Source organism: Rhynchophorus ferrugineus, unplaced genomic scaffold, assembly GCF_030347505.1.
Source record: "Rhynchophorus ferrugineus isolate W39M unplaced genomic scaffold, kcgeb_rfMv2 rfM8, whole genome shotgun sequence".
Taxonomy (NCBI): domain Eukaryota; kingdom Metazoa; phylum Arthropoda; class Insecta; order Coleoptera; family Curculionidae; genus Rhynchophorus; species Rhynchophorus ferrugineus.
Window position 1 is genome coordinate 36647818 of NW_027472587.1, and position 27364 is coordinate 36675181.

Sequence of the window (27364 nt, forward strand, 5' to 3'; positions counted from 1 at the left end):
ATGTAAACACCTAAAAAAATTGTTCATTATTAAATATATTCAATTTTTTGTTAGAAAAAAAACCTAGAAGTTTTTTTACCTTTATATATGGAGTAAGGTATTTGCACCATAGTAACACTATAATTGTTCAGTTTTAATAGAAAAATTGCATATTACCCTTGGCGGTTATGTTGATATCCTTATTAAGAAATAATGTAAACACTTAAAAAAATTGTTCATTATTAAATATATTCAATTTTTTGTTAGAAAAAAAACCTAGAAGTTTATTTATCTTTATATATGGAGTAAGGTATTTACACCATAGTCACACTATAATTGTTCAGTTTTAATAGAAAAATTGCATATTACCCTTGGCGGATATATTGATATCCCTATTAGGAAATAATGTAAACACCTAAAAAAATTCTAGATAATTAAATATATTCAATTTTTTGTTACAAAAAAAAACTAGAAGTTTTTTTACCTTTATATATGGAGTAAGGTATTTGCACCATAGTAACACTATAATTGTTCAGTTTTAATAGAAAAATTGCATATTACCCTTGGCGGATATGTTTAATCCCTATTAGGAAATAATGTAAACACCTAAAAAAATTCTAGATAATTAAATATATTCAATTTTTTGTTACAAAAAAAAAAAACTAGAAGTTTTTTTACCTTTATATATGGAGTAAGGTATTTGCACCATAGTCACACTATAATTGTTCAGTTTTATTAGAAAAATTGCATATTACCCTTGGCGGATATGTTTAATCCCTATTAGGAAATAATGTAAACACCTAAAAAAATTCTAGATAATTAAATATATTCAATTTTTTGTTACAAAAAAAAACCTAGAAGTTTTTTTACCTTTATATATGGAGTAAGGTATTTGCACCATAGTCATACTATAATTGTTCAGTTTTATTAGAAAAATTGCATATTACCCTTGGCGGATATGTTTAATCCCTATTAGGAAATAATGTAAACACCTAAAAAAATTGTTCATTATTAAATATATTCAGTTTTTTGTTAGAAAAAAAAACCTAGAATTTTTTTACCTTTATATATGGAGTAAGGTATTTGCACCATAGTCATACTATAATTGTTCAGTTTTATTAGAAAAATTGCATATTACCCTTGGCGGATATGTTTAATCCCTATTAGGAAATAATGTAAACACCTAAAAAAATTGTTCATTATTAAATATATTCAGTTTTTTGTTAGAAAAAAAACCTAGAAGTTTATTTATCTTTATATATGGAGTAAGGTATTTGCACCATAGTCACACTATAATTGTTCAGTTTTATTAGAAAAATTGCATATTACCCTTGGCGGATATGTTGATATCCCTATTAGGAAATAATGTAAACACCTAAAAAAATTCTAGATAATTAAATATATTCAATTTTTTGTTACAAAAAAAAAACTAGAAGTTTTTTTACCTTTATATATGGAGTAAGGTATTTGCACCATAGTCACACTATAATTGTTCAGTTTTATTAGAAAAATTGCATATTACCCTTGGCGGATATGTTTAATCCCTATTAGGAAATAATGTAAACACCTAAAAAAATTCTTGATAATTAAATATATTCAATTTTTTGTTACAAAAAAAAACCTAGAAGTTTTTTTACCTTTATATATGGAGTAAGGTATTTGCACCATAGTCATACTATAATTGTTCAGTTTTATTAGAAAAATTGCATATTACCCTTGGCGGATATGTTTAATCCCTATTAGGAAATAATGTAAACACCTAAAAAAATTGTTCATTATTAAATATATTGAATTTTTTGTTAGAAAAAAAAACCTGCAAGTTTTTTTACCATTATATATGGAGTAAGGTATTTGCACCATAGTAACACTATAATTGTTTAGTTTTAATAGAAAAATTGCATATTACCCTTGGCGGATATATTGATATCCTTATTAAGAAATAATGTAAACACCTAAAAAAATTGTTCATTATTAAATATATTCAGTTTTTTGTTAGAAAAAAAAACCTAGAAGTTTTTTACCTTTATATATGGAGTAAGGTATTTGCACCATAGTAACACTATAATTGTTCAGTTTTAATAGAAAAATTGCATATTACCCTTGGCGGATATGTTGATATCCCTATTAGGAAATAATGTAAACACCTAAAAAAATTGTTCATTATTAAATATATTCAATTTTTTGTTACAAAAAAAAACCTAGAAGTTTTTTTACCTTTATATATGGAGTAAGGTATTTGCACCATAGTAACACTATAATTGTTCAGTTTTAATAGAAAAATTGCATATTACCCTTGGCGGATATGTTGATATCCATATTAGGAAATAATGTAAACACCTAAAAAAATTCTTTATAATTAAATATATTCAATTTTTGTTACAAAAAAACCTAGAAGTTTATTTTACCTTTATATATGGAGTAAGGTATTTGCACCATAGTAACACTATAATTGTTCAGTTTTAATAGAAAAATTGCATATTACCCTTGGCGGATATGTTGATATCCATATTAGGAAATAATGTAAACACCTAAAAAAATTCTTCATAATTAAATATATTCAATTTTTTGTTAGAAAAAAAACCTAGAAGTTTATTTTACCTTTATATATGGAGTAAGGTATTTGCACCATAGTAACACTATAATTGTTTAGTTTTAATAGAAAAATTGCATATTACCCTTGGCGGATATGTTGATATCCATATTAGGAAATAATGTAAACACCTAAAAAAATTCTTCATAATTATATATATTCAATTTTTTGTTACAAAAAAAAACCTAGAAGTTTTTTTTACCATTATATATGGAGTAAGGTATTTGCACCATAGTAACACTATAATTGTTCGGTTTTAATAGAAAAATTGCATATTACCCTTGGCGGATATGTTGATATTCCTATTAGGAAATAATGTAAACACCTAAAAAAATTGTTCATTATTAAATATATTAAATATTTTGTTAGAAAAAAAAACCTAGAAGTTTTTTTACCTTTATATATGGAGTAAGGTATTTGCACCATAGTAACACTATAATTGTTCGGTTTTTATAGAAAAATTGCATATTACCCTTGGCGGATATGTTGATATTCCTATTAGGAAATAATGTAAACACCTAAAAAAATTGTTCATTATTAAATATATTAAATATTTTGTTAGAAAAAAAAACCTAGAGGTTTTTTTACCTTTATACATGGAGTAAGGTATTTGCACAATAGTAACACTATAATTGTTCGGTTTTAATAGAAAAATTGCATATTACCCTTGGCGGATATGTTGATATTCCTATTAGGAAATAATGTAAACACCTAAAAAAATTGGTCTTTATTAAATATATTAAATATTTTGTTAGAAAAAAAAACCTAGAAGTTTTTTTACCTTTATATATGGAGTAAGGTATTTGCACCATAGTCACACTATAATTGTTCAGTTTTAATAGAAAATTTGCATATTACCCTTGGCGGATATGTTGATATCCCTATTAGGAAATAATGTAAACACCTAAAAAAATTGTTCATTATTAAATATATTCAATTTTTTGTTACAAAAAAAAACCTAGAAGTTTTTTTTACCATTATATATGGAGTAAGGTATTTGCACCATAGTAACACTATAATTGTTTAGTTTTAATAGAAAAATTGCATATTACCCTTGGCGGATATGTTTAATCCCTATTAGGAAATAATGTAAACACCTAAAAAAATTGTTCATTATTAAATATATTCAATTTTTTGTTACAATAAAAAACCTAGAAGTTTTTTTACCTTTATATATGGAGTAAGGTATTTGCACCATAGTAACACTATAATTGTTCAGTTTTAATAGAAAAATTGCATATTACCCTTGGCGGATATGTTTATATCCCTATTAGGAAATAATGTAAACACCTAAAAAAATTGTTCATTATTAAATATATTCAATTTTTTGTTACAAAAAAAACCTGGAAGTTTTTTACCTTTATATATGGAGTAAGGTATTTGCACCATAGTAACACTATAATTGTTCAGTTTTAATAGAAAAATTGCATATTACCCTTGGCGGATATGTTTAATCCCTATTAGGAAATAATGTAAACACCTAAAAAAATTGTTCATTATTAAATATATTCAATTTTTTGTTACAAAAAAAAACCTAGAAGTTTTTTTACCTTTATATATGGAGTAAGGTATTTGCACCATAGTAACACTATAATTGTTCAGTTTTAATAGAAAAATTGCATATTACCCTTGGCGGATATGTTTAATCCCTATTAGGAAATAATGTAAACACCTAAAAAAATTGTTCATTATTAAATATATTAAATTTTTTGTTACAAAAAAAAACCTAGAAGTTTTTTTACCTTTATATATGGAGTAAGGTATTTGCACCATAGTAACACTATAATTGTTCAGTTTTAATAGAAAAATTGCATATTACCCTTGGCGGATATGTTTAATCCCTATTAGGAAATAATGTAAACACCTAAAAAAATTGTTCATTATTAAATATATTCAATTTTTTGTTACAAAAAAAAACCTAGAAGTTTTTTTACCTTTATATATGGAGTAAGGTATTTGCACCATAGTAACACTATAATTGTTCAGTTTTAATAGAAAAATTGCATATTACCCTTGGCGGATATGTTTAATCCCTATTAGGAAATAATGTAAACACCTAAAAAAATTGTTCATTATTAAATATATTCAATTTTTTGTTACAAAAAAAAACCTAGAAGTTTTTTTACCTTTATATATGGAGTAAGGTATTTGCACCATAGTAACACTATAATTGTTCAGTTTTAATAGAAAAATTGCATATTACCCTTGGCGGATATGTTGATATTCCTATTAGGAAATAATGTAAACACCTAAAAAAATTGGTCATTATTAAATATATTAAATAATATGTTAGAAAAAAAAACCTAGAAGTTTTTTTACCTTTATATATGGAATAAGGTATTTGCACCATAGTAACACTATAATTGTTCAGTTTTAATAGAAAAATTGCATATTACCCTTGGCGGATATGTTTAATCCCTATTAGGAAATAATGTAAACACCTAAAAAAATTGTTCATTATTAAATATATTCAATTTTTTGTTACAAAAAAAAACCTAGAAGTTTTTTTACCTTTATATATGGAGTAAGGTATTTGCACCATAGTAACACTATAATTGTTCAGTTTTAATAGAAAAATTGCATATTACCCTTGGCGGATATGTTTAATCCCTATTAGGAAATAATGTAAACACCTAAAAAAATTGTTCATTATTAAATATATTCAATTTTTTGTTACAAAAAAAAACCTAGAAGTTTTTTTACCTTTATATATGGAGTAAGGTATTTGCACCATAGTAACACTATAATTGTTCAGTTTTAATAGAAAAATTGCATATTACCCTTGGCGGATATGTTTAATCCCTATTAGGAAATAATGTAAACACCTAAAAAAATTGTTCATTATTAAATATATTCAATTTTTTGTTACAAAAAAAAACCTAGAAGTTTTTTTACCTTTATATATGGAGTAGGGTATTTGCACCATAGTAACACTATAATTGTTCAGTTTTAATAGAAAAATTGCATATTACCCTTGGCGGATATGTTTAATCCCTATTAGGAAATAATGTAAACACCTAAAAAAACCCATAGTTGGTAAAAGGAGACTTTAAAATTGTGAACTGATGTGATGAAATATCGGAAATAGTTAGTGTAAAAGACATTTAAACATTAACCATATGATATGAGAAGTAGTATAGAACATGCAGCAGATAGGTTAAATAAAGTTTTGTTCATTTTTATTTAGTTATTTTAACTGTTATAATGTACATATGTTATTTAAAATTTTTATTTTGTGTAAAAAATCTGAGTTTAATTATTTTTTAATTTTTAGTGAGTTCCTTATTTATTTTTGTGGATGTCGATTTAATTTTTTTGTTAAAAATATTCTATTAAACCAGCGTGCCTCCGTCGTACAAATGATACGTCAACGAATATTTGTTTAATACATATATCGACCGTATAAAAAACAAAGGACTATAACAAGAAACATAATTAATTTAAATCTGTTCATTTCTGGGTACGGACCAAAAAAAATTCAAACGCTACCGAGATGTTTTTATTGGTGCAGCCGCAATAATTTGCCCGGAACATATAATAGCAGGAATTTTACAATTAGTGGGATGTCATGGACAAAGTTCTGGACAAATAATTGTATTATTAAAACCGTCAAAGGAAATATATGCATTCAATTACATTAAGTTCGTCAGTATAACGCATACATTTTATATACATAAAAAGTATTGGCAAATTATTATATAAATCTATTTTTTTAATTCAAAATAATATTTATTTTTTTATTATGATTTATTCAGTTCCACTTGAACTTTTCCATATCGTATTGTCACTTCTTTTTAGCCTTTTCCCTTGAAGTATTATATACATACATTTTTCTATATATCAATTTCAATTATTTTCTTTTCTTCTTTATACGTTCCTTCCAGCGAAGTTTTGCATCAAGATTCAATCCGAGATATTCGGCGTTGTTGCTATATGGAATGATAGTATTATTTAATGTTATTGGTGCTTGTACGGTCTAATTGTAGGTTAATTGCACATGCACAGATTTACTTTCGTTAATTTTTATTTTACAAGCTTGTGTCCAATTATTTATATTGTCACTTGCCTGTTGTAATTTTCGTGTTGTTTCTTCACTATTGTCTCCGACAGCTGTAATCGCAGTATCATCAGCAAATGTAACCATCGTAATATTCTCCATTTGTGGTATGTCATAAGTATAGAGTAGATAAAGCATTGGCCTCAGTACACCTGCTTTAGCTCCTTTTATTGTAGAGTAAGTTTCTTCTTGATTAACTTTAAATATTCTTGCTATAATGTACGATTTTAGTACTTCGGTGTATTGTTTTAACAATATTTTCTGTAGTCAATGTATGAACAAGGCCTTCATGCCAAACCTTATCGAAGGCTTGTCCTACATCTAAGAATATAGCTAAGCATACTGTTTTGCTTTCGTAGGCTTTTTTAATAACATCTGTTATTCTGTGGACCTGGTCATTTGTGGAATGCTTATTAATAAACCCAAACTGGTGTGTTGGTGTGAGATTTTTTCTCTCTATGATCGGTTTTAGTCTTTTCAACAGGAGTTTTTCAATAACCTTAGATTGGTTAGCTCTTTCGGCGTGACTAATTCAATCATCCAATTTTCAGCTTCTATATCCGACAAATTATATTCACTATTTGTTTCGTTTGGTTTGAAAGTTTTTTTCTAGATATTCAGCAAATGCATCTCCTTTTTGGTGATTGTGGCGTGCCCAATTCCCACATAGGTCTCTTATAGGTGGACTGTGTAGACATGAGCTCTTTAGATATTTGATGACTTTCCAGACTGAATAGTCAGTTTCTTTATCACCTGTTAAATTTCTCAGATATTCATTTATGGATTTGTTTTTAATTTCCAGTATTTCCTTTTTCAGTCTTTGGGTTATTTTGTTTAAAGTATTGTTATTTTCAGGTGTTCTGTTTTGTTGTCAATTTTTTTCGTAATTTTCGTTTTTCAGCTACCATTTCTATTTTACTACCTTCACTTCTTTTGGACAATTAATTCCTTTAATTGTGCTCTTAATTTCTGGAGTATTATTCCAAGCAGCTTGTTGAATATCTACTACGAATTGTTCGGTTTCAAAATTTAATTGTTGAGTTGTCTTGAGCGGTACATTTGTTTTTTTTTGTTCAATTCTGCAGTAAGTGCAGTTGAGTTTCTTTCTTTCCTTATTATATTTTCGCTCAACGTCAGAATCGCTGGCGTATGATGTGGACTTAGCTCAAAATTTTCTTCGACTTTTATATAGTGGGATGTTGGGTTTTTTCTCTTCATCAATCGGCTGATAAGTTGATTTTCCAGTTGACGTGTTTTGTTTGACATAATAATGCTTTTTATTAGAAATAGACAATTATTAATATTAAGTTATTCACTTTAATTTTCTCGACCAATAACAGAACCATTATATAATATTTAAATGTAATAATAAATGTTGATAATATGTAGAGTTGGATTAAAAATTATATCCACTTTGAAATAAAACGATAGTTTGCCGGACAGAAGCAATGGCGGCTTGTTTAAAATGCATTATTGAATTTCATACCATGCAAATTTTCTTGCTATTGCATATTTAATGGTCGAAGGTCGGTCCCATTTGGATTTGTACTTGCTGCAACGTTTTGGGCCCAGGAACAGCGTAGCCAGTGCCGTGGGCCAAGGGTGGTTAATTGAATTTAATTAATTTTTCGTGTAATTTTATAACTAGATTGGTGTCAATTGATGGAAGGCGATTTTATGAATCAGCTAAATATATTATAATATATAGGGGAACCGGCTTGGTTACGATAGTCGTGGGTTCGAGTCCTGCTGGGCATGGTCGTAAAGTTATGTTTGTGGCTGTTTAAAATTTGTAATTGTCCTAGGGCGCCGGTAACCAGGCTGGGTAAGACCGGATGATAATTCAAGGTTGGTCACTTGCCAGTCAGTTTAATGCCGATGACCGTGGTTGGGATATATATATATATATATATATATATATATATATATATATATATATATATATATATATATATATATATATATATATATGTACGGGGCCAATAATATGAACATACATGTATTGTATATTTTGTATTTAATATAAATTGAGCATAAAATTATCATATCATTAAAATTATTAGATTTATTATCTTTAAGATAAGATTGATAAGGGTTATCTTTGTAAGTAAAATTATAGAGATAATAATTAGTTTAAATTTTCTTAACTTTGATTTCACATTATTCAGAAAATATTGTTAGTACCTATCTTATTAATATACTATCAGAAGAATTCCCATTAAATTGCATAATGCATAACGTGTAGACGAAAACATCTAAATATTGCTGGGGTGGTAAGTTATTTATTATTTATAAATTTATTTTTTTAATAGAAAAAAGACAAACTAAACCTTTCCGTTTTATAAAACGTTTAGAAATTTGCGCCAAGTTAACAGTATAATTATTCAGATTTAATAGAAAAAGACCATATAATTCTTGGTGGAAATATTAATATCCACGTAATTAACAAATGTAATCACCTAAAAAAAATATTACCTAATTAAATAAATCGATTTTTTAATAGAAATAAAAAAACCTACTACATCTTTGGTTATATATATTAGAAAAATAGCATATTACCTTTGGTGGAAGTTTTAATATCCACGTTAGTAAAAAATATAAACAGCTAAAAATATTTCCTAATTATGTAAATTAATTTTTTAATAGCAAAAAAAAGACACACTAGATCTTCCCATTTCATTAAATATTTAGATATTTGTCCCAACCTAACAGTCTTATTATTCAGATTTAATAAAAAAATAGTATATTACCGCTGGTGGAAATATTAATATCCCTATTATAAAATAATGTAAACATCTAGAAAGTATTTGCTAATTAAATAAATTAATTGTTTTTATAGAAAAAAGGCATACTAGATATTCTTGTTAAAAAATATATAGATATTTGGGACAACCTAACAGTCTTATTCAGATTTAATAAAAAATAGCATATTACCGTTGGTGGAAATATTAATATTCGTCTTATTAAAAAATGTAAACAACAAATATAACTTCGTAAGGAACAAATTAGATTTGTTTTGTTCGTAATTTAATTTTGTATATATGTCATAATTTTTTTTATTATTTATGTATTGTTTGGGCTGGACACTGACTTCAAACACATCATTTGGTAGGTTGTTTCATAAATAGGTTTTGGTAGGTATTAAACTAAATTGTATTTAAGAATATAGGGTACGTGTAGTAAATAGTTTAAATAAGGTTTTGTTCATTTTTGTTTATTTATTTCTATATATTGAAAAGAGAGTTTATTCACCGTGTCTGTAAAATTAGTATTTATTTCTGTAAGACCATTTTAATATATGTATTTATTTCCTTTATAAAGTTTGTCATGTCTAGTAAATTAAGTTAGGTTTCGGTTAGTAATGTCTCCATATATTTGTGTACCTAATACCTTATCATTGTTCTGGTTAACAACTCATCCAGAAAATGTATTAAATATAATATAATGGGTTCTGTTTAACAATGAATTCACTGCTTATTCTTACTTAATTTGAATAATAACTATAGAGGAGCTAACTAGAGGTCACAAAACCAATATATCTCCTCAAAAGAAATGAAAAGCCTAGAAAAGGTATCAACACACTTATTACAGTTCGGCTAATATGGATAATATCATAAAATATTTGGTGTCCTGTACACCAGATGGTTTTGGTGAATTATATTTTACCAGGCTATGAAATTTGTGTTAGGTTGATTCAAGTAATGTCATAAATTGTTCACAGTCTGGTAGGTGTATGAGTGCCGACAAATATTTCAAACAATTGGAACAATATCTACGTTGAAATAATTGGGGAAACTTGATGTAACCCCCCTCCTGCAGATATCTGGTCTAAGAGCTTGTGTTTCTGGAATTACTTTCCATTTTTTGGAACAGGTTTAACTAGCCACAACTATGAATTGATACATATGTCACTTTATTCTATTTAAACTAACCTCAATACTGCATAAATTTCATTCCGCTAAAAATAGCAGCGTCATAGATTTATAATTTATTGAAACTGTCGAGTTTTGCTCCTAAAAAGGCGCATGGCTTTCTTTGTTGGTGAGGATGGGTACCATATGAAATGAATGACAGGCAATTAGAAAATTAAAAAGTCGTTGTTTTGGTAAAATTTTGTCAAGACAATTTCACACAATTAACAATGGTACATTTTATTTACATACATATTAAAATATATTTTTATATAACAATGGATTCATGTTTGCTTTTCACATATCTTTAAAAGGATTATGAATATCGTTATAATTAACAAACAAGTGACTTTCTCAATGATATATATATCCCTGTGATTCTTTCTTTCTGCCATCGTTCCTATTCTTTGACCCGAAATATATATATTTTTACCATTTCCTGACGGTTTTAACTAGCCTTGGGAAGTATCGACTGAAAACGACTATCGACTGTTTCAGTCGTTATTTTCGATCTGACTAATTTTGTTACTATTTACTATCGACTGTTTCAGTCGTGTACTTTTAGTTACTATTTTTGGTTCTACTAATTTCATTTGACTGATTTTTAACGTTTTGACTCGTCGTCTTAGTCGCGACCTTGACAAAAATGTACCCAATTTATGCTTAGATAGATTTATATGTATTATATCTATTTTTATAATTTTTTTGGTAGTTTGCTTATAAATAACAGTATATTGTGTATTAATATAGCAACATTTTGGAACTATATTTTTCAAGATTGTTAATGTAATAGGATAAAAAAATTAAAATTGTGAATGATAAATAGTAAAACACTGTTGGCTGTTTTTATGGCAATAATAAGTAATATTTCAACTATTCTCTTGATTTTTGTTAAAAAATATTTTCCTTCAATAATAAATAAAGCATTTATTTTATATAAAAATGCTCTAGTAGTTATTGAGTGATCATTTTTAATTATGTCATGGATTAGTTTTTTTTCTATGTTTAGATAAGTTTAATTTTTATTTAGTATTTATGGTTACTGTACATCTTTAGTTTTTAGGTTTTCTTTACGTTCTATTGTATTGTGTATATTTATTATAGTATATTATTTAAAAATAGGAATTAACATATGATGAAAGATTTGTGGGGTATTATTCCATTCCATAGAAAAATTCCATTCCTTTTTACAGATCTACAGAACATTCAAATGTAATCAAAAGTAATTCTACTTCGTTTAAAATGAAATTATTAATTGCATTTTAATGGTATTCGGTATTTTTTTTCCTTTTCTTTTTTTTCCGTCTCGCTTATACTGCTGTTAGTAAACATAACCACATATAAAATGAACTGCTCCAAGCAATTATCTCCGTCCTTTCCTCTCTCACAATTCATACAGGAAAGGGTTCGTACTTCTTCGTCTAACATCACGAATTGAAAAAAACAGTCAAACCGTGCATTTGAATGAAAATAGTAATTACTATTTGCTAATTTTTTTTACTATCGGTTCTTTCGACTGATTTGCGACTATCGACTGTTTTCAGTCGATAGTTCCCAACGCTATTTATAATTAACAAACAAGTGACTTTTTAAATGATAAATATTTCTGTGATTCTTTGTTTTTGTCATTGTGCCCATTCTTTAACCCGAAATATATATATTTTTACCATTTCCTGACGGGTTTAACTGATATTATTAACATTCCCACTGTGTAAATTTTCGTTTTATCGGTTAATTTAATAATTGAAAGTTGATTCGAATTGCCAATGCACTTACTGCAGCATTTGTTCCTCCCGATCGAATCAGACAGTGTCGTGCCCGGAATTTAAAAATACATTCGCAGACCAGACGGTTTTGTATAATCGAAGTTTCTGCCGTAAGTATTATTGCAGATTTCTGTAAAAGGGCGGCAATCGATTCGGAATTATTTGATCGTCTATTTGTTGGTTTTGTCGGTAGAATTTTAAGATCACTACAAGAGTTTTATTGTTTGGTTATCATGGTAATTTTTTTGTTAATTAAAGCTTCATATTGTAGGCAAATTTATACATATAACTTCGTTTTGATCTGTTACTTCTTGCTACTGTTCTGGAGGATACCTTACTCAACAACATCTCCGGATTATCATATACAACATACAACATATCCGGTAATTATTAGATTTAATGTCGAATATACATATATATATATATATATATATATATATATATATATATATATATATATATATATATATATAAATGATAAAATAATGATAATATTTTGATAAAATATAATTAACTAGCGACCCGCCCCGGCTTCGCACGGGTGCAATGCTGATACTAAATTAAATACACTACAGAAAAAATATGAACGTTGTATATAAAAATATAGCGGCCCGCTCCGACTTTGCACGGGCATAAAATATATATGCCTATGTCACTCAATGAAAACATGATTAAAATCGATCCAGTATTTTTGGTTCATTCATTACTGCCCTTGGCCTGCACGCATTAAATTTGGAGTAAAACAATTCCTCTTCCCCTATACTTACTATGAAGATTTCCTGCTATCTTTGGAATATCTAAATTCATACAATTTTTATTACATTACACATTTTTAAACGCAAATTTTAAATTTGTAATATCTCCGAAAATATTTGTTTAATTTACATGCTGTAAGGAACCATATTGATCTATATTAATTGCACACTGTATTTAAGGTACTTAATTCGATAAGGATTAATGCCGTATTGCTTAAAATAGCTTTGTAAATAAGCCATTTTCTCACGTAAAAAGTAAACAATAAAAATGGTTAATGTGGGTTATCCCTAAAAGATAAACATATACCATCGCGGACTTTTTTATAGACCTTTTTATGGTGTACAATACTGTAGTACATTAATTTGATCTAACTCGTAAGGTTAGGCAGCGTTTTTGCTAATTGCTAAATAAGCCTAAAAAATAGGTTAATTTACGACATCACGTTAGAAACCTCTAAAATTAGCAATGTTGCCTTAGTATATTATACATGTATTATATATATAAACCTTCCTCTTGAATCACTCTATCTATTGAAAAAAACCGCATCAAAATCCGTTGCGTAGTTTTAAAGATTTAAGCGAACATAGGGATATAGGGACAGAAAAGGCGACTTTGTTTTATACTATGTAGTGATATATGTCCAACCATTCTATTTTTATAAAAACATCATATTATACATCATGATTTTTTATAAATAAATATACACAAATTTGATAAATAATATATATATATATATATATATATATATATATATAGGGAAGTAAACATAATTTTTTTTGAAAAAACACATTTTAAAAATTTTAAAAATTACTGAATAAAATGAAATAATAAAAATAATTTTTATATGCCTTTCTGTTTTTATAAAAACACCATATTTAAATTCATTTATATAATTGAAAAATTAACAAGATCTCCAAGAATCATATAAATAAAAATTACCATAAAAAAGACCAAAATCGTTTAGATCGAATCCAGCTAATATAATTAGAACCAAATGAACCAACTGAACCCAAACACCATTAATGAGTTGACTACCTCGAGTTTTCGATTAACATATTGTACATTTGCTAGCCTATAACAAATAGATGATCGTACGTTTAAGTTGAAATAAATCTCAGTCAATACATCATCACTTTTACAAAACAATAATTTACATAGTTATACTCTCATATAATAATGCATTGTATTTTCCTTGTCATTAGATTATTAGGGTGTCGTTGATAGTTTTATATTTTGTTTATTTGATCCAGGTCTACTTTGGTTAACAAATTTAATTACTTCATAGTAACGCTGTACACTGTTCTTACACCTTAGCAAAATGCTGTCTAATTTCCCCTCCTTTGAATTCTACACTCTTCGACTTCCACTCTCAACAAATTATAGCTACATCTTACCTATAAGATTAAATTTAAATCATTACTAAAATATATTTTGTTTAAAATGAATGTCTAACTATTACCAGTTACTACAAATTTTGCAAATTCTTGATGGAAAACCTCATTAACGACCTGACTACTTCCAACACAACAAGAATCATTTTGTTCTGTTCTTGTTATCATTAAATTTTGGCATATCTGATGACCTTCGATGTCATTGAAAACGATGTCGTGCTCGAAATTTAGCAGCTAAGATTCCCACTACAAATAAAATAGATGCTGTTTGAATTTTATAACTTTTAAAAATTTGACTCTACATTCTGCACTTACCCTTGTTCTTCCATATTTTAAAACCAATGTATGTTAGACTACCACTAATAACACAACAATTTAATTATTATTACTGTATTATTATTAATGTACAAAACGAAAATAATGTATCCCATTTAGAAAAGGAAGACAATATAGTTTATCCTTTTCTATGGTTTATTCTATGCAGGAGAGTGGGCATGCACCAAATCCGGAGATGTTGTGGAGTAACGTATTCTGTTTCTATTGTTTTTATCACAGCAACGTTACTGAACAACACAAGTGTTATTCTTTAAATTTTGTGTCTGTTCCGCACTTCTCTTGCTTGTGTATTGATGTACATTGAAGAGTAGTAGTGAATATATTTGCAGATTGTAAATAAGTCTGTAAGCCTGTACTAAGTATACCTATATATATAATGTAAGATGTAATAATAAAAAGTAAAATCATCATTCTCTCTCTGTAAAACTTCTGAAACGTCTGAGCAAAGAATTGAACCTTTTTTGAACTCAGTTTTACAGCATTAGCCACACTATGCAATCTGCAGTACAAGTTGTACAACTCGGGTCGATTAGTCCATTGAAAGGATAATTCCCTATCTGTTACTTATCTTTAAATATTCCACTTTTAATATTTCATATGTGGCCCAAACATATAAGGAATTATTTTACTAATATATTGAGGGGATATGACTGTAGTAAACTTAAAGCCTTCACTAGAATTGGCAGTTGTGAAATAATTCAACGTCATAGTTAATTTTCGTATTAAACGCGGTTGTATAACATATTTTTTGACCGACCAAACTTCTAAACGATTCGAACACGCCGTACGATATTTTGAACGACGATTCCACAAATTTATCGTTTCAACAGTCGTATCAACACTAGATTTATACAACTTCTCGTACGACAGATCTAGGATCTTTGGACATTTAGACCTACACAGATGGGATCAATGTGCGTTGAATGTGGTTCCTCTCTGTCTGTCTAACATATACTAACTGAACGCCGAAGATACCACTCGCAGAGATGGTTGGTCAACCTGAGAAAGATGATGGACCAGTATCTTAGGCTGGAGAACATGGACAAGCTGATTAATTTTCTAACCGTAACAGGACTACTACTAGAAATATAATAGTGTGCATCTATGTAATATCATGCATGTTCGTTTACATTTGTTGTATTTTGTTCCTTATCACTGTCATGGGTTGTGCGACCATAGTGTAGCATTCATATATTCATGCATCTGTATGCTTTTACATATTTTACTTGTCACTTGCCTTGGCAATATGTACTCTTTATCCTACACATTTAACTCTAGACTTCATATTCCAACCATATATTTATATGGTTCTTTGCATTCTACACTTGTAATAACATTGTATATTTTGACTGGTGCAGTGCTGTATAATGTATATCTATCTGTAAAGAGACCCTAAATAGTCCAGGAGGTTGATGGGTCTATAATAAATAAATAAATAAATAAATGGATTGCAAAACTTAATTCGTTCGTTTTGTGAATTTATTTTTAAAACAACTGAAATTGTTTCACCAAGATGTGAATGTGTCATGTGATTCAATGATGTGTGAAGTTTTCAACACTTTGTTTAGTTATTTCAATGTAATCCACATTTGTTTGTTAACTCGTTTATTCTAAATAAATATTCGAAATTTTTAACCGCATCAGTTTTGTAATCGATTTACTTTACTAAGTAGGAATTAGTAAAAACATGAGGTAAATGACATTTATTAGTACTAACATAGAAAAACAATTTCGTTAGCAATTAGGCCAAACAATATATAATAGACAGATGCATCGAATTCAGTTATTAGATTTTTTCCATTGTTTTGCTCTAACCACCGGGAAAACATGGCATTCGGATGGTGCAAATGGGCAAAAAAATAGAATTGAAAATAACGTCCAATTAAAATCGACATAATGGCGAAAAAAATTTAATGGGCGTTTGATTTAATAAAAACATGTTCGTAGTTAGTAATGGTTGGCGTTTCGTGAATTTTTAGAAATATTATTATTACTAGTGATCGCCATTCGATCGTAATTCATTCGTTGATACACTGAGGGTGATACACTGATTATAGCGTCCCTCCAACTTTTCGATACTTCGATTTTCGATACAACTTTCGATCTTTCTGTTGACAACTGTTATAAAACTACTTTCAGAAAGTACATTTTTTTGTATCACAAAAATATTGATCCAAAATAGTCTCAGGTATAATCATGTTTCGACCTGTCTTATGATCATTCACCGATAATAATAACAATTTCTTCAAAAATCACCATCAAAGATAAAAGGGGGTTTATCTCTGTGCAATAATAGAACTAACTGACCCTCATTTAGAGAAAACTTAGACTGAAACATCTCTCTAAACTTACGGTTACAAACTGAAATGGATATAGAAATAGCAGCAATGAACATTACAAAAATATACAGGAGGCAGCATATTCCGCGACTCCTAACAGTGAAACATTTCCAAGAAAAAATATACATATATCATGTACAATACAGAAAAAGATAGCAGAAAAAAGAAAGTTACGACGAAATTGGCAACAGTAAAGGACTGAAGAGACTAAAAGAAAATTTAATAGAGCAATGAAAGAGCTGAAATAACTAATCCAAATTGAACAAAACCAAGGCATTCAAGAATACATAGAGAATTTGGCACCAACTGAGGCTTCAGACTATTCGTTGTGGAAAGCAACAAAAAGCTTAAGAGATCCCAGCAGCATAACCCACCTATTAAAACAAACGAAAAAATTGGGCGAGAAGCAATTGAATGGGCGCTTGGTTTAATAAAAACATGTTCGTAGTTAGTAATGGTTAGCGTTTTGTGAATTTTTAGTAATATTATTATTACTAGTGATCGCCATTCGATCGTAATTCATTCGTTATATGTAGTACGATTTGTCCTGCTTCAAAATAGGCATCAGTTTCGGCGATCACGTCTTTATTCGACGAAAATTTCTTCCCAGCCAGCATTCTTTTAAGATCTGAGAACAGGAAATAGTCGCTAGGGGCCGGATCTAGAGAATAAGGTAGATGAGGAAGCAATCTGAAGCCCAATTCTTGGATTTTTGACAAGGTGCATTGTCTTGGTGAAGCAGCACTTTCTCTTTGTCGTTGTTGATCCTTCATTTTTCGAGATAGTCAATGAAAATTATTCCATGCATTTCTCAAAATAGAGACGCCATAACATTGCCAGTTGACTGATGCGTTTTCCCCTGCTTCGGAGCGGGTTCATCGTGCACAGTCCACTCGGATGACTATCGATTGAACTTCGAAGTGAAATGATGGAGCCATGTTTCATCAATTGTCACATATCGACGCAAAAACTCCGGTTTATTACGCTTGATCACCTTCTAACACTGCTCCGAATCATTAACTCGTCGTTGTTTTTGATCAAAAGCGTGGTACCCACTTTGCACAGAGCTTTCCCATACACAAATATTCCTGAATAATATGATGTACACGTTCAGTTGATATCTTTAATGTGTCTGCTATTTCATTCAATTTCAATTTACGGTCCTTCAAAATCATTTTGTGGATTTTTTAAATGTTTTCGTCGGTAACAGCCCCTTTTGGGCGTCCACTGGGCTTTCACCATCTTCGGTGCTCATTTCACCACGTCTAAATTTAGTATATCAATTGTTGATGGTTGATTTTCCTGGGACAGTGTCCGGAAACTAGGCATCAAGCCAAGTTTTTGCTTCAACTGTATTTTTCCCTTCAAAAACAATATCTATAATATTTTTTATTATCAACACGCGAAATTCGTTTTTATCCATTTATTTTCACAATAACAATAGTTGCTTCACTTAAAATGCTATAATTCACAAGCTAATGATCCGACAGCTTTCAAATTTATACACGCATCTTTTGAGGGTTGGGGCCAACTATTTGTCTATTTGTCAGGCCAGTACTTTTCAATTGACCTGTTACATATATATATATATATATATATATATATATATATATATATATATATATATATATATATATATATATATATACTATAGTCGAAATATTTATTATTTTTACTGCTTTCTATGGCAACATCATTGGTCCATAGTTACACTTCTTCAGCATTTTGAAAGCGTGTGTAAGCCAAGCATTTGCGTAGATCAAAACAAGTTTCTTTATTTATTTATTATTAAAACTTATAATTCACAGGCCCTAGTCTATCCAGTGACAATCTATAGTTCCTTTCATCATACAAATCCCCAGATGATATAGTTGAATTTTGTTGTTGTTTTATTAGTTAGGCCTGAGATTCGTTGAGTAATTTTCATGGCTATTTTTATAGTCAGATGTAGATTAAAATTGGATTAGAATTTTAAAGAACGTTAGATTTTATTTTAGAACAATAAAAGTAAATGATACATTCCGAAGCCTACACGGATCGAAAGCATAATTTAGGTTTAAAGCTCGATAGTGTCGAGCTATTGCTTTTACTTTATTGTTAGTGGTAAATTAAGTTATATTTTTTGTATGGTTAGATATAAAAGTTATCGATTCGTTCGTCTGTTAATTGCATCGACCTATTCGTTTATCTTTATTGTACTCTTTTTTATAAGTCTGTTCGGATGCAAGTTTCAGTGGTTGAAATGGGATCTACTTTAACGCAAAGCATATTACATAAAGATAGATACATTTTGTTATAGTTAAAAATGTATTGCTAAAACTGTTTTATAATATACCTATAAAATTGATCTTCTAATTGTAAATCTAAACTAAACATAACAGGAAGTATACACCCAGAGATATATTTTGATTAATTTAGATTATTAATAAGTCAATTAAAAAAGTCCCCGGCCTGCCATATTAAAACACATTTTTTTGGCAAAATTAGTTTTTTTTATTCAACATAATTCCTTTCAAGGGTGATACACTGGTCATAGCGACCCCCTAACTTTTCGATACCATTTTTGTAGTACGATTTGTTCTTTGCTTCAAAATAGGCCTCAGTTCCGGCGATCACCTCTTCATTCGACGAAGATTTCTTCCCAGCGAGCATTTTTTTGAGATATGAGAACAGGATATAGTCGCTGGGGGCCAGATTTGGAGAATACGATGGGTGAGGAAGCAATTGGAAGTCAAATTCATGGAATTCATGCAATTGGAAGTCAATTTTTGCCATCGTTTTCACTGACTTGTGTCACGGTCCATTGTCTTGGTGAAGCAGCACTTTCTTTTTCTTCAAATGCGGCCATTTTTCGGCGATTTCGTCCTTCAAACCATCCAATAACGCTATATAATAGTCGCTGTTGATGGTCCTTCCTTTTTCAGGGTACACAATGAAAATTATTCTATGCACATCCCAAAATACAGACGCCATAACCTTGCCAGCCGACTGTTGCGTTTTCCCACGCTTTGGAGCGGGTTCATTGTGTGCAGTCCACTCGGATGACTGTCGATTGGACTTCGGAGTCATCTTGATTCGGACAGTCTTGATCATCTTCAAACACTGCTCCGAATCATCAACTCGTCGTTGTTTTTGGTCAAAAGTGAACTCGCGCGGCACCCACTTTGCACAGAGTTTTCTCCTACCCAAATATTCGTGAATGATATGATGTACACGTTCAGTTGATATCTTAAGAGTATCTGCTATTTCATTCAATTTCAATTTACGGTCATTCAAAATAATTTTGTGGTTTTTTTAATTTTTTTCGTCGGTAACAACCTCTTTTGGGCGTCCACTGCGTTCTCCGTCTTCGGTGCTCATTTCACCACGTCTAAATTTAGCATATCAATTCTTGATGGTTGATTTTCCTGGGGCAGTGTCCGGAAATTCAGCATCAAGCCAAGTTTTTGCTTCAACTGTATTTTTTCCCTTCAATAAACAATATTTTATCAACACACGAAATTCCTTTTTATCCATTTTTTTCACAGTAACAAAAGTTGTTTCATTCAAAATGCTATAATTCACAAAATAATGATCCGAGAACTGTCAAATGTATACACCCATCTTTTGAGTGTTAGGGCTAATTAAAAATAATATGGGTTTTATTCTAGTAGGGCCATCTATGTGTCAGGGTGGGGTCTTTCCAATTGACCTGTTCATTTTAACAGTTATTTGCTAGTCGTAACTTAGTTGATAACTCTTCTGTGATACACTGTATCAAATCCAAGGAATATAGTCTGTTTTGATAGTACCAGGATGGCAGTTAGATGGCACAGCCTCAGATTTGAATACTATAGGCCCAAAAAGATTTCGGGGTTTGCTTATATTGGAGTTTGTTATATGTGGACAAATTAAATTTTCTTCGAAGTAACCAATACATTTTGTTTTAGTTTGATGCTAATACTATGTCGTTTCATTTTGATATGATGTTTCCAATGGATTCTAGCATCTAGATATTTAACTGGGCCAGTAAAAGAGTTCTGGTTACCATTCATACATCAAGTTTTAGTCTATGTGAATATATCAAATGTATATGTCATATACCATAAAAACTAACAAGATTAATTTATATAAAAATAGGGGTATTCTTTGATAAAGAACACAAAATACATACATTGTATTGCTCAAATAATCTTTCATAGATTATATTTTAACGTTGTTTTCTTTATTTTTACGTCATTCTTGGAAAATAGGTTTATTTAGATTGTTAAGTATTAATTAATAACTTTTAGATCAACAATATTATTGTCGTTATTGTATTGTTTGACAACTGTTATAAAACTACTTTGAGAAAGTACATTCGAATGCACTCGCCAAACATTTAAATATGTGGGATGTCAGTAAAGTGTGTAGGTTAACACGTTTACTACCATCCAACCTGATTAACAGAACGATAGATTAGGGATGCCGAGAAAATATCGATATATTGATATTTTTTAAAAAAAATATTGATATTTCTGACCGATATATCGATATACCGGTACATTTGTAAGCCGATATTTTCCGATAGTTCTAACTCTAACTCTAACTCTAACCTATAAACTATTGTAGCTGTATAATTAACTGTAGTTTTCAGATGTACTTTAATTTTAAAATAAATTTTATTTCATAACATTTTTATCCGATTATTTTATTTAGATTAGAATTTTGTTGTATGCCAAAGTGAAGTAAAACTCGTAGTTGATGCGGCAACATTGTGACGTTTTGACGTCACAAATTTAGATGACGTATGTACAAAATAACTTTGGATAGACTATATATTGGCATGATTCTTGATGTTAAACTTAAGTAACAAAAACTTGTACAAACTTGTACAAAAATGTACTGGTTATTGGGTAGATATTTGGCACTGTCCTTTCTTAATAATTCTTGAAACCAGTGTAGATTTGTGGTGTGTAACTCTGGTGTTGTGCCGGCCAAAACAATAGAGTTTTCATACAAGGATTCCAAATAAAGGTACTGCGAGGTTAAACATGTTTCCTCCTATTATTACATGGTATGCCCAAACTCAGGCTCTTGTTTCGTTATCTTATTTTCGTAGCGACAAGGATTACGTCGCCGTAGCACGAGCGAAAGACACGGCAAAAAAGTACTTATAACTATATGAACCTTTAAATTTATCTTCTTCGAATACTGGGCCCGTATCCGATGATGGAGATGGCATGACGCCATCCCGAGTCGAACGTAAAAACATGAAAAATTTAATTAAATTCCTGATGGGGAACGAGCTGTCGGTCGGAAAAAATAAATAACCGAAAGATCAAAAGCACAATTGAGCATAAAAACTCCGAAGCCGTCCGACAGTCATAAAAATTGAACTGTTTATGAAGGGCATTATTTCAGTTATAACGGTTTTATCATTTAACACAAAGTTTATGGGTTCTATCAAGGATTATAACCGGCCGTTTGGCGAAGGAACATTATTTTTTTGTTATTTTAGACGTAAATTTTATTTATAAACAACATGCGTATTCATTGTGATAATATTAGCGATTACATTAGGTTCTAATATTTTATCCAGCGATTCTGATTAAACAAAATGTGAACTATCAATGTAAATAACTGCTAAATTCGATGGTTTTGTTATTTCTCTACATCTATTGTACTTTACATTCTCTATTGTCTCTATTGCTCTTTAGAAACCATAGTTTATATAGTATTATTGAGATATTCAGTGTATGTCACATATATTTAACTTTATAAGCTATTTTGGAGAAATGTTTTGCAACGTCTAATATCTAGATGTTACTATTTTAAACTTATTACTTGTTTGAATCGCTATGCTAAGAACCGCGATCATTTTGATTGGTTCATTGATCAGATTGTTGAACTATTAAATATGATCAAAAAATATGGAAGCAACCCTCTTACTTTTCAGTTTTCTTGTTTGTTTTTTTTAGAAAGTTCGAAAGTTTCTTACTAACAATATCAGCTCTCAATTCAATCAATATAAAGCTGAGAAATATCCTGAATATATTCTCGGATGGCTCCAAGCGCAATGACTACGTGGGGGCAGCATTTACATCGGTGATGTCGGAAGGACACTTCAGGCCCGTTTCATCGAGTGTATTGACGTCTGAACTGTTTGCCATGTATAGAGCTCTGATCTCAGTACAAGATGTACAAGACAAACGATTAGTTATCGCCTCTGATTCAAAGAGCTCCTTAGAGTGCCTCTAACCATCTCGACCTTTACACCCGCTAGGAGTGCGTTTATCCGTGAACTAACCTCTAAATAGGAAAGAAGGGGTAAAACAAGACGTTTATGTGGCTCCTTCTCACTCTGATATTGAAAATGAAAGTGCGGATTACTTAGCCAAGAAAATGGAAGGATCACTTACGGATAAATCCCTCTTCTGGAGTAGAGATATGAAGCACCACTCTACTAGGATCTTTATGGTGAAAGGTGAAGAAAAAGTGTTAACAAGGTCTTAACACCACTAACATCAGCAGACGCAACTTAAGCTTATTCTTGCTTCTCAGAATTGGCCGCTGCAAACTAACTCATGAGTTGCTCGTTATGGGAAGAAGTCCACCACTGTGCGTCGAATGTGGTTCCTCACTGTCTGTCAGCCATATACTAACTGAATGCCGAAGATACAACTCGCAGAGACGGTCAGTCTAAGAGAGACGATGGGCCAGTGTCTTAGGCTGGAGAACCTGGACAAGCTGATTAATTTTCTAACCGTAATAGGACTACTACTAGAAATATAGTAGTGTGCATCTATGTAATATCATGCATGTTCGTTTACATTTTTTTACATCTTGTATCCTTATCACTGTCATGGGTTTTTCGACATTGTACTGTGGCTTTTATATATCCATGTATCTGTATGCTTTTACATATTTTACTTGTCATCTTGCAATATGTACTCTTTATCCTACACATTTAACTCTAGACTTCATATTCCGATCTTGTATTTATATTGTTCTTTGCATTCTATACTTGTAATAACATTGTGTACTTTAACTGGTGTAAATATAGTGTATATTGTATATTTGTAAACCGACCTTAAATAATCCAGTAGGTTGACGGGTCTATAATATATAAATAAATAACTGTTCAAGAGTCCTTGTATTTTGAACAGTGTTTTTTTATTTATTTATCATTTTAAAGTATCCTATTACCAACGAGGGTTTATCTGGACTGGGCCTACAGTTTAACGTGTACTCTGAACCATGGTCCTTGGTATTAAGCCTACCGACCGGTAGAAATCATCGCAGAAAACTTCCGGTGTTACCCTGGTTCATTCACAAACATAAATTTACGAACATGCTCCAACAGAATTCGAACTCGCAATAATAGGAAGACCGTCCTGTCGCCTTTACCACTGCGCCAACCGAACTGGCTGTCCGGTATTTGTTTACCATAATATTGAGTAAATTACGTAAATGTTAAACATCTACATCAATACCGATAAGCGTCTTCTATATCTATATTGTGCTTTTATCCAACAGTATTTTATTCAATTTTTCGGTGAAATTTATTATATCTGATGAACCTTGAATATAAATCACCGGGCGCGATACAAACGATCTCGTCCCCCACATACTATCTAGGGGGTTTAAATATGGCAATCTGGGCAACAGAAAAAACGTATCGGCGTTCGATACGAATCCTGGAGCTTTCGATATCGCAAAATAAATTTCTGCCGAAATTGTTTTTATTTTTCGTCACGTTAAAAGGGCATCCCGTCGAAAACGAGCAATATTTTATTTTTGTTTTATTTAATTTTGCGATTTTTCGATTTATATTATTGTTAAATATTCAGTGCCGGTTGACTGATGTCGTTCGGTATACTGATACGGCGAAAATAAATATATTTTTTGCCGTGGTTATCAGTCGGCTATTGTCAATAACTTGGCATGTGATTTGTTAAAATGGGCGTATGAAAAAAATTGAAACAAAACGTGTTTATTAATAATAAATAGTTTCGAGGATTCCAAAGATTGTTTTGTTAATTTTACTTGTCTTATAACCACTTTTTAACCGACTAATGATGGACTAGAGAAGTTACTCATAACAGAATAATGAATATAATGTAGAAATAAAATGATTAACAAATAAATTGAACCGACTGAAAAATTTTTTAAGGAGCTCACTAAAAACAAAAAAAAAAGTTATACTACCAACTGGTCAGTTTGAAGGCGATGCCGAGCCTAAACAATAGAAAAATAATAAAATAATTTTGTGACATTTACACAAAATTAAATTACGAACAAAACAAATCTAATTTGTTGTTTAACATTGACTTCATAGTGATCAGTTCGTAGTAGTTAAAATAATATTGTAAATAGATAAATAGATTTGGGTAGGTATTAAGCTAAATTGTGTGTATATAGTAGAATATAAAATACGTGTAGTAGATAGGTTAAATAAGGTTTTTATTTATTTTTATTTAGTTATTACAGTGTTTATTATGTACATATTTTATTTTAAGATGTTTTTGTTTTAGTGTTAAAAAGCTAAGTTTGAATATTGTTTACTTTTTAGCGAGTTCCTTATTTATTTTTTGAAGTCGGTTCAATTTTTTTGTTAAATAATTTTATCTTAATAAATTGTTGTCATCACACACCCACCATCACACATCACACTAGTAAACAATTCAGACAGGCTGTTTCAAAATATTATCAAATACACATCTTCACACTGGACAACCTAAAAAAAATTATCATGAAATACTTGAAGAATCTCTTACAGAATATAATCAAAGTTTTTCTGGACTACATAGAATCGTGATTCACTATTCAAGTGTTTTCAATTTGGTGTTGTGATTTAGAACAGAAAGAAGAACGTTTAGAAATATGCTGTAGTATCTTTTATGCACCAGGATCTGCTTTCGTGTACATGAATGTTTTCAAATGGCTTAATATTTTTTGTAGCTTCGACTAATTTAACTTTCAAGTATTACTGGAATAAATACCCTCTGTAAGGGCGGCCGTCTCGACTTGGCGAGCAATGAAATGGAACTCATTTCTCGCGGACCAAAGGCTGGATGGCCCCCCTTCCTTCTGGCGTGTCTCCAAATGCCTCGTGGGGAAGACGCACAATGTCATCCCTCCCCTGAAGTCAGCGGTTACAGGAAATTTTGCAGTCACTGACCAAGAAAAAGTCGAGCTCCTTGCAGAGACCTACGAAGCTCAAATGAAATGCCTCCCACCCGCACAGAACACTAAAACTAAAGACATTGACACTGTCATCAACGAATCCAACTCCGTCAAAAGACCAGTAACCCCCGCCTTTCTTCTCAACCATTTTGTATCTCCAAAGTCTCTACAGACTATGATCGGCAAACTTCAAACCAAAAAATCTCCAGGTTTCGATGGAATATCGATTACCCAGTTAAAAAAGCTCCCGCATAAGCAACTCGCAGAACTGGCAAACATTATTAACTCCATCATGAGACTGCAACACTTCCCGGCGTCTTGGAAACACGCACATATAGCGGTTATACCCAAGAAAGGAGCAAAATCATCTCCATCTGATTACAGGCCTATCAGCCTTCTCAGCGCCATTTCGAAGCTTGCCGAGAGGGCAATACTCTACGCTCTCAACTCTTTCACAAAGGAAAACAACATCATTCCAGATGAACAATTCGGCTTTCGCGCTCACCACTCATCCGTCCATCAAGCTTCCCGTCTGGCTGCACACATCCATCATGCTCTTGACCAACGTAAAAAGCTTGGAGCAGTTCTTCTGGACCTAACCAAAGCCTTCGACAAGGTCTGGCACGACGGATTGTTCGCAAAGTGCGTGCGGTTAGGCCTCCCAGAAGACCTAACCGCTCTCATCAAGTCCTATCTCTCGGACAGATCTTTCCAGGTCAAGATCAGGGCGTCACTTTCCAGTCGTAAACAAATCGATGCTGGCGTACCTCAAGGTTCCCCGCTGGCCCCAGCCTTATTTAATCTCTTTATTTCAGATATGCCGAGAAAAGAGCATATTGACGTCGCCTTTTACGCTGACGACACTGCTTTCTTCACGGCCGCCAGGTTCGAAGTTACAATTCATGAGCGTTTACAGAAGCAGCTCGATCATGCGGTCAAGTGGTTCAAATTCTGGAGGTTGCAAATCAACCCCCTGAAAACCCAGGCCATCATTTTCCACAAGAAGCGTTACGCACTGCGCGTCTCGCAACTTAAGATCGACACCGCAATAATTCCATGGCTGGATAACGTCACGTACCTAGGTCTTCACTT